The following is a 14,984-nucleotide window of genomic DNA, read 5'->3' as shown; positions in this document are numbered from 1 at the left end:
ACAATAAATACAATAGGTAGGAACTGTCAAAAAAGAGGCCATCCGGGATGATGGTAGGGGAAATTTGGACTGCCACTGGAAAATGAGGGTATATTGGATATGGACAGAAATTTTGCCTTGAAACAGGCCACCTACGAACCCCTCAAAGAGTTGTTGCAAGGGTTCTTAACGTGCAAAGAGCATGGCACTCTCTTTACACGAGGCATCGGATTTAACGTCCCCATTCTGACCGGACATGACTACGAACTTGATACATCCCGCACAGCCAAACGGACGCCCCACTTCGGTAAGCGTTTTTCTGCCGGTCGGGAGAAGACCAAGTGACCATATTTCTATTCCCCAGTCACCCTTGGGGGGGGGGGGGGGGGTTAGCCAATATATTATTTGCTTATATATATTGTATCTTCTGTATCACAGAGTCTTGCTAATGAGTTTTGATATTTATTTTGAAGTCTCTATTTCATTGCTTTAAAGAATTGATTTTTGCAGTTTACTTTGTGTGGCACAAACTGTGTCATACCTGTACACTATAGGACACATTGGTTTCCCTTTCTCCCTAATCACAAAATCAGAATTCAATAAAAAGAAAACTCATGGAAAAGTTCACCATATAATACTGTTTTGCACATCCCATTTTGTTTTTGGTATGAATTATATGTGTGATCTTACTAGTCGAAAAAATGGGCTTTGAAAGGGATTATCATTTTGTGACCTAATGGACTAGTACCTCTAGTTTTTTTCATTATGCATTTGGGGTCTGTATTATTCAACATCAATCTGCAAGGAATAAAATAATATTCATTTTCAAATGAGGTAAATTTTGTGAACTCAAACAGTAAATAAACTAAAAATTATCAATAGTCAACAATTGTGCTGTGAAAATGATAAGTTTTGTTGAAAATGAGCAGATGAGTATCAATACTTATTAAAGAGCAATCATCATCAATGATGCAGAGGGGCAAAGGGTTATTTTTGTGCAAGGTGTTTTGCCATTTTTATTTCACTTGTGAAAAAGATCAACGTGTAAGACATTTTTAATTGTTCATTCATCGTGAAATGGCAATTTTATTTCACGTTCTTCTGTGCAGATACCCCCCTTTACGCCCTTGATGCAAGCATTTCACATATAATATTCCGGTAAAAAGCATTTAATTCATTTATAGTTTGGTGCCATATTTTGGTTCTATTCTTTATGGGATTATAAACCATATCAAAGTCACTGAGATAATTGACATGTTATTGTTTTTATAAGCAATATTTGATATTATATTTTCTTTATTACAAGTACTTTTGTTGTTAGATTAGTAGTTATCTATTTACTCTCTTTAATATACACATATATGAATTTTTATTGTACTTTATACATCTTTACAACTTTATTAATTTAATAAAAATTATAGCCAAAATATCTTGTTTAAGTATTAATATCCAAATGATTATAGAGATATAATATGGCGTTTTAACCAATGCAAGAGAGGGCCTCTATTTGGCTGTTTACAAAATACAAATATTTAGCCGTCTAGTTTTAATCAAATGTCTCTATAGGTCGTGACATATAATCAATGTGTTAACAAAAATTTGCATCAACTTTATGAGTAATTGAGAGATGACCTGTTGCTATGCCGTATAGCCTTACATGTATGCTATGAACTTCGTCAGAGATTTTGTAAAGCATTCAACAAAAATGTCAAAATGTGAGACAGGGGTTTATTACTATCTGGCAATGATAACTTAAACAATTGTGTGAAGCTTTAGATTCCAAAAGGTAGAGATTTAGTTGCTTCATACCTTGTATGCAGATACCTTATGTTACCAAGTTTCCTTCTTGTATATGTCGAATTACTTTGACTTCATTTTCATGGTTCAGGTACCACTTGGGAAAAAAAGTAGTTTTTTGTCATGTGAAATAATTTATGTTTATTAATTGATTACAGACTTCGACAATCAACGCTTTTTCAAGGTCTTTCTTATAAATGTTTACTTCGCCCCTTATTATTAGTAATAGGATAGCTATATATATTAGGTATATGGGTGCCTTGCAGTGTGTCAGACAGGGTTCACCTGACTTGAACCTCATTTCGTGGATCAGGGATCAAGTTTAAGTTTTTGTGGTAAAATCTGATCCACAGATTCTGTAAGAAATTGGTCAACTATTATGTCTATATTTGGTGTATGGAATAATTGTATAGTGTACATATCTGGCTGACAATATTTCATCTGACCTTGACCTCATTTTAGACCATCGTTTCATGGGTCCATCCTCAGTATGACCTTTCCTATCCCATCTCTTGTGTCTTAATAGTGTTGCTGATGCTGCACATGTTGGCTCTTTGTAGCAGTTTTGTGTTAGAAATCGTAGCTGCCACAACTATCCTGTTAATTCTATCTATAAAAAAGAAGATGTGGTATGATTGCCAATGAGACAACTGTCCACAAGAGACCAAAATGACACAGACATTAACAACTGTAGGTCACCTGTTTCTTCTTTTATATTGATTTTGGTGTTCCTACTGAACTGGTTTGCTGTCCATATTTTCCTAAGCTTGTACAATGTTGATCTTAATGTTTTATCCTATTATGATCTATTATTATGTCGGCTGTTGCATTGTTGTTGGTATCTAAAACAGCTCAGGTATGTGAAACTCTGCTAATTCTATTTCTTCGTTGTCCAATGTAACAGGTGGGATATAATTGTTTATCTGAACAACACATCTTCTTATATCTATAGTATTCTTATTACACTGAATTCTGCTTTTCTTCTTGTTAATTTTTATGCCCCACCTACGATAGTAGAGGGGCATTATGTTTTCTGGTCTGTGGCGCCGTTCGTCCATTCAGGTTAAAGTTTTTGGTCAAGGTAGTTTTTGATGAAGTTTTCGATGCATCTGAAGTCCAATCAACTTGAAACTTAGTACACTTGTTGCTTATGATATGATCTTTCTAATTTTAAAGCCAAATTAGACTTTTGACTCCAATTTCACGGTCCACTGAACATAGAAAATGAAAGTGGGAGTTTCAGGTTAAAGTTTTTGGTCAAGGTAGTTTTTGATGAAGCTGAAGTCCAATCAACTTGAAACTTAGTACACTTGTTGCTTATGATATGATCTTTCTAATCTTAAAGCCAAATTAAACTTTTGACTCCAATTTCACGGTCCACTGAACATAGAAAATGAAAGTGGGAGTTTCAGGTTAAAGTTTTTGGTCAAGGTAGTTTTTGCTGAAGCTGAAGTCCAATCAACTTGAAACTTAGTACACTTGTTGCTTATGATATGATCTTTCTAATCTTAAAGCCAAGTTAAACTTTTGATTCCAATTTCACGGTCCACTGAACATAGAAAATGGAAGTGGGAGTTTCAGGTTAAAGTTTTTGGTCAAGGTAGTTTTTGCTGAAGCTGAAGTCCAATCAACTTGAAACTTAGTACACTTGTTGCTTATGATATGATCTTTCTAATTTTAAAGCAAAAATTGGACTTTTGACTCAAATTTCACGGTCCACTGAACATAGAAAATGAAAGTGGGAGTTTCAGGTTAGAGTTTTTCGTCAAGGTTATTTTTGCTGAAGCTGAAATTCAATCAACTTGAAACTTAGCACACTTGTTGCTTATGATATGATCTTTCTAATTTTAAAGCCAAATTAGACTTTTGACCCTAATTTCACGGTCCACTAAACATAGAAAATGAAAGTGGGAGTTTTAGGTTAAAGTTTTTGGTCAAGGTAGTGTTTGATGAAATTGAAGTCCAATCAACTTGAAACTTAGTACATATGTTCCCTATAGTATAATCTTTCTAATTTTTATGTCAAATTAGATTATTACCCAATTTCATGGTCCATGGAACATGGAAAATGATAGTCTGAGTGGGGCATCCGTGTACTTTGGACACATTCTTGTTAATCCAAAAGTTACAGTTATCCTTTGTATATCCGTTGTTCTGGTTTGCATATGTTTCCTTGTTGCTGACAAAAGATCTAAAATAAATCCTGACGTAGACTACGGGCTTAGTGTGGAACTATTCTGAAAGGTTACATTCATGTTAAACTGCACAACTGAAGTGATCATAAAATATTTGTTCTGACGATTTTACCTGGAATTCAATAATTTTTATCATCTTTTTTAAGGTTTCTCAATGAATACTTACAAATATCCTTTTTAATCGATAAAGTTGATAATTTGGGGACTATTCTGTTCAATGCACTGCTCTACTAAATTTCCCAGTATGAACATTTGATTGAGACAGTCCCAAGTCAGGAGCCTGTAATTCAGTAGTTGTCGTTTGTTTATGTGTTACATATTTGTTTTTCGTTCATTTTTTTTATACAAATAAGTCCTTTAGTTTTCTCGTTTTACATTGTCATATCGGGGCCTTTTATAGCTGACTATGCGGTATGGGTTTTGCTCATTGTTGAAGGCCGTACGGTGACCTAAAGTTGTTTTAATGTCTGCGTCATTTTGGTCTCTTGTGGACAGTTGTCTCATTGGCAATCATACCACATCTTTTATAATCATCAACATAATGCAAGATGCTATTGACAACTTTCTAATGAAAGAACAAGCTGGGTTCCGAAGATGATCATCTTGCATTATGTTGATGATTATTCTGCAGAGGACTTTCCATGTTCAGTAAGTAAAGTTTTCTCCTCTCCGTTTGTCACAGTCTTCTAAATTTCTGTTTTTAGAGTTCATTTATAATTCCTTCTGGTAGTTCTGTTGGTATGTCTTTCCTGTTCCAAATCTGTTAAGATAGATGGCAGAGGTTTAAATACATTTTTTTTTATATTTCAGCTTGTACGTTGTATACATACCTTGAGCCTTACCATTACTGAGTGTTTTTATACTAGATATCATCTCTTATACATGTTTTATGGTTCAATATTCAAATAAACATTCCCGGCTGGTTGAATATCTGCTAGTACTTTATATTTCTGTCTGGCAGGGTTCGTCTGACTTTAACCTCATTTCCATGCGGCTCAGTTGCCATTGTTTAGTTTTCCTGGTAAATTCTGTTTTTCAATTACATACTTTAAAAAATTAATGCAATCCAAGGCAAATTGAAAAAAGGGGGAGTACATAAAAACTGACAAAATATTCGCAATGGTTAACTATATTTAGTGCATAGGATGATTATAAGGTGTACATAAAATTGAGAATGGAAATGTCTGTCTGACATGTAACATCTGGTCATTACCTCATTTTCATGATTTATAGTAAATGAAATAGGCTTGTGATAATAGCTTCTATTTTGACAGTGACAACAATAATTAAAATGCAGGAACTTTAAACCGCAAATATTAAAAGCAATGTGGGATTAACAATGTGTGGATCGACTTCTTAAATGATTATTCGAGAGCACCTGGATCATGCCTTGTCACGATTTGGATAAGGGTGTAAAAAATAACTATAGATGTTGCTGGTTATCATTCAGATACAGGAGGTTTCTGATTCGGCTTACCAATAGTTTTTTTACAATCTGGGAACAACCATCAGGAAAACACTCATGTGTCGATACTTTCTTTAGCTTAAAAATGTAAACAAATAAGAAATAATCTATTTTTGTATAAAATCAACTAACTAAAAGTCGTATGCTTAGTAACCCTGTTTACCAACCGATTCATAGTCAAATGTTGTTTCAGGTTTCAATACATATTCTGGTTGTATTAAAAGTTCCTATTTGACAATCACAAAATCGAGTACCAAGTCAGGAATATCACAGTTGTTGTCCATTCGTTTGATATGTTTTATCATTTGATTTTGCCATTTGATTAGGGACTTAAAGTTTCCGTTTGAATTTTCCTCTAAGTTAAGTATTTTTGTGATTTTACTTTTTTCTAGTATCCATTAAACATCGTGAGTGATATAATTCTATTCATTTTTCAAACGCGTAAGTGTGTGGTTTAACTTGGATCACTTGTTCAGTGGAAACCGCTACCTGGTATCTTGCTAATTTAGTTGTTTCTTTTTGTCTGTAGATTTGCAAAAGTTTCACTACATCTAACTTTGTATCCTTTGTCAGCTCTACAATTTTTTCAACATCTTTATACACGGTTCAAGTGCAATGTGTTTTGACGGTAAATGATTGTCTTAGATTAAGATTGTCACAGTGTCTTTCCTCATCTATATTTTTTCTTCGGACTAAGGAATTTCCATTGTTTCAAACATCCAGTCGTCTCCTCCTTCCTTTTAGAAAAATGGTATAATTTGCCCTTTCCATTTATCTACTACTAAGTGTTCCTATCAGTCTGACTATTGCTTAATAATTTAATATTCTATTTATGTGACAACACGTAAACCTTTATATTTGACCTAAACTGCTATTTCGACGTATATATGCGTCCCTCCTACATGTCCTAATAGAAGTTCATGGGGATACTGTGTTGTATATAAAATATTTTATAGCATGTATTCCGTTATTGGGCAAATACTGTAATATTTTTTTTCACATTGAAAGAGTCACGATTCCAAATGTTTCTGCCACCACAAGTTGGAACTAATAAATACCAACAAAGACACTACTATTGAATGACAGAACTTTGTGTCTTGTGGTTAAGGCTGGTCATAATGATCTTGGTATTTTATCTGTGATCCTTTGCTTAAGTCTAAGGTAGCAATACACAGTTAGGAGTTTAGTTTCGCATTTTGGCACCGGTGGATTTATCAAATAGGAAAGTTATTGTGTAATAAAATTCATTTTGAGACAGCTGAGTGCTAATTTAGCCTTCAAAGATGGTTTATAAGAGCATCAAGATTTTTTTTACATGTTTTACGGGCTATTTTCTGTTTGACAATCCGTATATTCATAGCTAGACCGGCTATCGGTCCAGAAATTAATGTAATGTTTACAAACACTTTTTTTCTACACTAATTTTACACGCAATTTTACAAAAAATGAGACGAAAGACATATGATTTTCATTGGATTTGCTGAATGATATATGTACACAGTTTCAGAAAAGTTATTACTTCAAGCGATTGAAATTCTACTTTTAGACAAATTTTGGGGAAATATGTGACATCTTTTCCCCTTTTTGCAATATTTTATAACACATAAAAGCAGATTGTTGCCATAGATACACCCAAAAGAAATTATATTTTTACCATTTTATATACTGAATATAAAATCTATGGAACATTCTGATTACATACATATGCACATATATGACACAAACAGTAAGATTGATATTGCAAGAAAGCAATGAAAAGGGGATGGTAAAATCTATAAGGGCAAATTTCAATATTTTTTCCTAACTGTGTATTGCTACCTATAAATGCTGTGATGTTCATAGGTATTTCGCACTAAGCAGTACTATATATGAACACACAACGGTATAATGCTAGGTTTTACAAGTGCTCCAATAAACCTCTTTCTGAATTATAAACATAAATTTTATCTGGAATTAAAGCCGTGCTTGAAGTTATTGTGATACTGCCTTTTATAAAGGTGGCGTTAATCAGATGAGAATACTAGAAAATTCCAAAGACCTTTTGGAGAATATACAATCTAAGACTCTTTCATCTTGCAAAAGTATTAAACATTTGACTTTCCTACACTCTACACACGTTTCTCCTTTCCAAAATCAAAAATAATATTGAAAGAGTAAGTATTGGTTTGTTTCGTACAAAAAGAATGGCCAACGAAGCTACAGGTATATTGTCTTATAGAGGGATAAATCCCTCTGATTCAAACTAAAATTTCTGTGAAACTGACATTATGATGCTAGATTTATTAATTGACAACATATTTGTTACGTTAGGAGGTTGTGTTTTTTAACATTTCATCTTGGGGGAAAGAAGACAGGATGGTAGTGATGACATTTCCGCTATTATTTATAAAACGGATAATTTATATCGGCCAACCAACTCGTTATATCGTCCGTTATAATTATGGATGGGATGATTTCAACTTAACTACTTGGAACTGTTGGTTTAATCGCCTCCCTGTGAGTATTAACTTCAAAGAAAAAAAGGGATGGGATATACTTGGGTAAAGTATAGAAAAGTCAGTTATTTTAATACTGTTACAAGCTGAAAGCGGTTTAGATTGTATGTACTCAAAAAGATCTTAAGATATTTTTATTATCCACATCTGATTTATCCCACCTAGTTTATGGCACCGACGGGCATACCATACAGACGATTTACTACAATGATTTTTCATTAAGCTTGAGATTTTGACAGAATGTTTATGTTAACATGCATATGCATTCTAGAAATATGCAAAGAAATGTAAACCTTCATGTCTTATTTTCGAGACATTTCAACTAGATGTCCGTATGTTTTAGGTAAAAAAATAAAAATTCAAATACCATTAGTAAAAATATCACAACTATAAAACATGTACCATTCGGAAAAATAACCTAAATCTAAAACGTCTAAACTTAAAGAAGTACTTTTACTGTTCAACACATTCAATATATTAACCTTCCTTTTTAAATCCTTTTATTACCGGTGTTTGAAAATTTTCTTGCCACTTCAAATGCATAAACAAAATTCAGTAGTGATTTTATTTGCAATTTAAAAACGTTCTCGCAGCAGTTCACAGTTTATTGCATTATTTTCATGATGTGCTTATTGAATAGTCTAAACAGAAAATTGTGGGTTTTGTAAATGGTGAGATCCAATTATATATTTTGTATGTAATAACTTACCGATTCATATTCACCGATATATTATCCACATTGAATTAAAACATACCTAAACGGTAAAAACTGTAAATTTACAATAAAAACAAATGAAACAATCAACAACGCTCTTTAAATGTATTAGTATTTCGTGCATATTCCAGACTAGTCGATATCTAATTATCCATCTAGATAACCTCCGATGACGTTCATAATGAATGAAATCAACACAAGTAAAGGCAACAGTAGTATACCGCTGTTCAAAACTCATAAATCCATGGAAAAAAAACAAAATCGGGTTAACAAACTAAAACCGAGGGAAACGCATTAAATATAAGAGGAGAATATAAAATTAATATCAATATAAATAAACAGACATGGTTGTTAATTTCTGTGTCATTTTGGTCTCTTGTTGACGGTTGTCTTATTGCCAATCATACCACATCTTCTTTTTCAGATATAAAGCATAAAAAATATATGTATATCATCATTTTACCTTATAATTCGTTTTTGGTATGAACAGACGGATATTGTGTTAGTAAATTTTCAATATTTATTACTATATATTTTTTGCTTGTTACAAATGGTTATTGAAGGTACCAGGTTATAATTTAATACGCGAGACGCGCGTTTCGTCTACATAAGACTCATTAGTGACGCTCAGATCAAAACAGTTTAAAAACCCAACCAAATTAAAATTTGAAGAGCATGAGGACCTAAAATTCCAAAAAGTTGTGCCAAATACGGCTAAGGTAATCTACTCCTGGGGTAAGAAAATCCTTAGTTTTTCGAAAAATTCAAAGTTTTGTAAAAACTTTAATAAGTTAAGGAATATATACCTCACTCTGCTAAGCTCTCATTTCTTTGCCCGGCTTAGGCTTAGGCTTTAATCAGTTATTTTTTCTAAATTGTTAGAGGTCTGAAATAATTATATCTATGATTACTTGACACATCAATTCACATGATTTGTTTTAATAAATGATGATTTTTCTTACCTCTTCTGTAATACTTAAGTACAAGTTATATGCAATTCATATCATAGATCGGTATTATCTTGAATAATATATTTATTTATCATTGAACACGCATAGAGTTAAATGTGCATTTGGCTTATGAAATGTACAATCTAATAAACGTTAAAAATAGTTTAGTTTAAGTTTTTCGCGGATTTTCAAATTGTGATAGTTTAACTGTCTCAAACAAGTCAAAGTGTATGTTGTTATGGTAATTGTAATAATTTCCACATAAAATATCTTCACTACTCCATAGGTTTCGCAAAAAAGAAGAAAATTGAAATATACAAATGTTTAGCTTTTGCTAAGATATACCATATTATTATATTATATTTTGACAGATCATCTAACCCCTTTATTTGTATCTTATCATGTTACCTATCCTTATCGAGGAACATATAGGAACATTTCTTGTTGCGTCAGAAGCACTTTTCTGGATCTACCTTCTTCAGGAATGCTCACACACAAATAGTGAAAGTTAAAGATCATAAGTACATGAATCTGAGAGAGTAAAACATTTGTCGGTTTATGCTACATCACCGTATAAAATAACTAAATATATATTCGAACGAGTTTTAAAGCGCACACAGTTAACATGTTTGGAAAATACGAACGCAATAATTGATAGTTTTAATAAAAGCCTATCTCCACGACAGCTTTAAAAAGTACAAGACTGACGGATAAATCAGTAGGTCTTTGAATGTGCTAGAGTAATCTTATTGTGCAAGATGGTACTCTACATTTTAACAACAATCTTTAATCAACGAAAATTGAGTGAATATAAAAGGTTTTAAAGAAAATACCGAATGTCAAGGTAAAAACAATACATGGATTGGAAAACAAGTGACTTGTCGTGACTTGTCACTTGTTTTCCAATCCATGTATTGTATTTGTGTACGTATTTAATCATCTGTTTACTGAAGACAATATTGTTTAAACTAAGATAAATATAAAAAGAGAAGGCCTATTCAACCTGAAAAAATCGAACGCTCGATTATATATATCTAACAACTTAATGAATATAAGTGTCACTTTCTTTTGAAGCTATCCACCAAATTCAACCATTTTTTTTTCATTTTGCCCTTTGTCGAATACTTATCAAATATAAAAAAAAGACGTGAAGTTGAAGAAATCGTTAAAAATATTAGAAATATGATTGAAAATACAGAAACACAGGCTTTGCTTTATTGTGGAAATTATCACATGTACATACAATGCATTTTTTTCAAGTTTTGTAATAATTATTGAAAATTAGATTTCTGAAATCAGGCTTTCTTTATCAAAACAATGACGCGATGATTTACACAGACTGATGCAATCCATATTTCAAGAGGAGAAATTACCATTTCCTCATTATTTTGACTTGCTTGTTGTCGCATATTTTAAGATGAACACCCCATTACAATACCATATACTCTGATAGATTATTACGGTATAAAGATGTGATTGTAATGTTTTTTTTCAAACATTAGGAATTTGCAGTACTGTTAATTTAGCGGAACAATATTGATTCATGATAAATGTGCATCAAATATAAAAATGCTGACATATTCAATTGTATGTTACTTGATAAGTGTATTCAGTAAAGGTTGAAATAATAATCATCATAATTTAATAAGGTTCAGGTACATTGATGTTTCATGTACCAATCAATGTGATATTGTCAGCTTAAGAAGAAAAAATAAACGAAGATAAGGGTTGATTTTGTAAAAACTTAATAGACTTAGGTTAATCATTTAGGTTCAACTCACTCATCAGTCGGTGTTTGCTTGTGGTGAGTATGTTTATTGCAACACTTGCCTTATCTACATTTTTAAATTCTCCATTTCTGATTCGTCCATACCTGTATTAAACTATATTTATCTTCTTAATGAAAGTTTATATAAACTATAGGTACATATTTGAAGTACATCAACACCAATAATACATACAATACATACTTAAACATAAATTATGTGACAAAATAGCAGAAGGTGTTGTATTTATACATAAACATTATTTTAACATATAAGTTCTAAGCTTAAAAGATCTAAATATAGATTTACCTAAATTACACAGCTCTTTTACATTGTTGTACTCATTAATTAAATAAATTTGAACATCGATGGTTTTATTTTTAATATGGCTCAATAAAACCTTGAAAAATAATAAATTTGGGGATGAAATGAAACTCATCTTCTATATATAGATATAGGAAGATGTTGTGTGAGTGCCAATGAGACAACTCTCCATCCAAATATCATTTTTACAAAAAGTACAAGTTCTATTATGGCTGGTTATACCATAAATTCTTCCATTTACATCACCTAAACAAATAACAAAAAGTTCATTCTTTATAAAATACAACCAATTACACTTATTATTTGGTTATCTCTCTCATTCGCAATATCAGTAATTATAAAGGTTTTTCAATATACAGTTTGAAGTATTTAGCAATTTAAACCAATATTTTAAAATCTTGCAATCTGCCAAGTTCTTGATATATCATCATAACATTGTTAGTAGACAATTTAACACCAATGTCACCAAGTATATTTTTACAATAGTTCATGTAGACTCTCTCTATTGCCAGGGCTTTATGCGCACCAAGTCAGGTACAGCAGATTTCAGTGAGTATGAAGCTATAGGTAATATCTTTGGTTAGCTTGCTTGTTAGCTGAACCGTTAAGTCATTGATAGGTTAGGTAAACTACCCTCCTTTAATAGTAGACTAGCCCAACATATAACCAATCTATCTCTCTGTAGGAGTAAGCTACTTTAAAAGGAGGGTAGTATACCTTACCTAACAATGACTTCACGGTTCAGCTAACAAGCAAGCTAACCAAAGATTTTACCATTAGCTACATACTGACTGAAATCTGCTATAATTTTTTTTTTTTATCATAATACCATTTCTCATCAATATGGACCCTTCCACCTTTCCTTAAAACTACAATTTTAGTGCTATCAATACTAACACTAAATAGCCATTTTGATGTATATTCATATAATGTATCATGCATATTAGGGTTCGTGTTGATTATTTTTTTAGTTTTCTATGTTTTGTCATTTTCACTTTTGTTTGTCTGTTTGTCATTGTTATGAACGTTTAATTATATTTTCATAGTTTTGTTAAGCCGAAAATATTGTTCCCGGCAAAATTGTCAGTTTCCTATTTTGCGTTACGAAATTCCGCCAACATGTGGTATTCGGAAAACATCAATTGTTTTTCGGTTGTTATTAATACTACATTTCATTAGAAACTGCATTTTACCTGCTTTATATTCCTAATTCGGTGTAAAGTCGGATGACATTGTTCATTCCTTCAGTATAATTCTATGTTTACATTATTAAAAAAAAGTCACATCACTTAAATTTACACCAACAATGAAACAAATTCTTGAATACAACCAATCAAGAGATCATTTGCGCTTTGATCAATTCACAATATTCTAAGTTTGTAAGAGAATGATAATCCCTTACTTTATGGTAAGTACTCGCTATGGCTCGTACTTAACCATGAAGAAAGGGATTATTATTCTCTTACATATACGAGACATATCTTTAATTAATTATCACATTCTTTTTTCTGTCTTCTTAAAGCTTTTCAACTTAAACTTCGTACTTTTTTTGGCCTCTTTAACTTTTTTGGATTCGAGTGTCACTGATGAGTCTTTTGTAGACGAAACGCACGTCTGGTGTATATACAAAATGTAGTGCTGGTTTCTATGATGAGTTTATGTACAACCACTGGCTCGATGCCACTACTAGTGGATATTTATTTCCCCGAGGGTATCACAAGCCCAGTAGTCAGCACTTTTTGTCTGACATGAATTGTCATTGATATGGATATATATATAAATTTACTATTTACAAAATTTTGAATTTTTTGAAATACTAAGGCTTTTCTACCTCAGGCATTTATTACCTAAGCTGTATTTGGCAAAACTTTTAGGAATTTGACCCTCAAAGCTCTTCAACTTCGTACTTTATTTGGCCTTTTTAACTTTTTTGGATTCGAGCGTCACTGATGAGTCTTTTGCAGACGAAACGCGCGTCTGGCGTATATACAAAATTTAGTCCTGGTATCTATGATGAGTTTACTTTAAAATGCAGTCGTAATTACTGATATTCAATTGTCAGTGACAGAGCCTCCTTCGTATCGGATCGCTGTTCCACATCATTCTCTTTTCTTTGATTTAAAATATTGCAAATCTCTTTGTGCCTTTTCGTCGACTTTCAATAATTGTGAAATGAATATTAACGTGCTTCTTTCAGTTTAGATTTTAACGTTTTTTACTTATAGGAGCTTAATTTTTACCAGATTTTGTTTATTGCAAAATATGTGTGTTTTTTTTTAATATTGGTTTTAATCTTTCTGTGAATCAAAAGTAAATTCAATGTGGTTGTATGCATTTTAGTTCGAATATTTATTATTATTGCCTTTAAAATCACTCAACAATTTTTGAATGGTATTCGTTCCTTTTTTTAATTTGGTATAAAACTGGTCAACTCTTTCTCAATACGTTTGAATATTCCATTCATATTGCCCTTTTATAAATACTGTTTGTTTTTACTTTAAAGACTCATGTCAGTAGTGACTTTGCTATGTTCACTCATTCCATCTTAGGCTGATATTTTTTCAATGCTTGGCGAGTTAGTTGGTATTTCTAGGTCTACGTCAGTCTGATATGTTATCTTGACGTGTTGAGGTGTTGCTGCTTAGATAAACGTTTTCATCAATTGTTTCTATAAACTTGTCATTGATGCCTATACTTATAGTTTGATTTTCTAACTTGTGAGTTGCTGTATTCCTATGTTTTAAATTGTATGTTTGCCATGTTGAAAACAACAGTGAGTTCAAAGTTTGGTAGTATGTTCGACTGTATTAGCCGTGAAGCGAATGTTTAAGCTTTCTATGGAATCTATAGTGTTGGATGGTGGTCTATAATATGAGTGCCAATGAGACAACTCTCAACCCAAGTTATAATATTCAAAACTAAACCATTATGGTTCAAATACAGTCTTCAACATTGAGCCTTGGGTCACAGCGAACACCAAAATAAAAAAGATCAAAAATGACTAGCGTTAAAACAATCCAACAGGATAACACTTTCCCCACGAAACATACACAAGAAATTCCAAAAAAATATAGTCATTTTAATTTAATATATTTTTATTTATATTTTTACCTGAGATTACCTGTAAAATGAGTGCTTGCAAAAGCTGCACGTAAACGTAAAACATTACAATCCCCAAATGCGCGCAAACTTAGTGCGCCCACACATTAACAAGTTTAGGGCATATCCAACAGTTTCAGGGGAGGTAATAACAAACGTTACCGTCGTCTATTGTTTCCCATAATTTTATGGTGTTTCA

Source organism: Mytilus edulis, chromosome 10, assembly GCF_963676685.1.
Source record: "Mytilus edulis chromosome 10, xbMytEdul2.2, whole genome shotgun sequence".
NCBI classification, from domain to species: domain Eukaryota; kingdom Metazoa; phylum Mollusca; class Bivalvia; order Mytilida; family Mytilidae; genus Mytilus; species Mytilus edulis.
Note: the sequence above shows the minus strand (reverse complement) of the source record.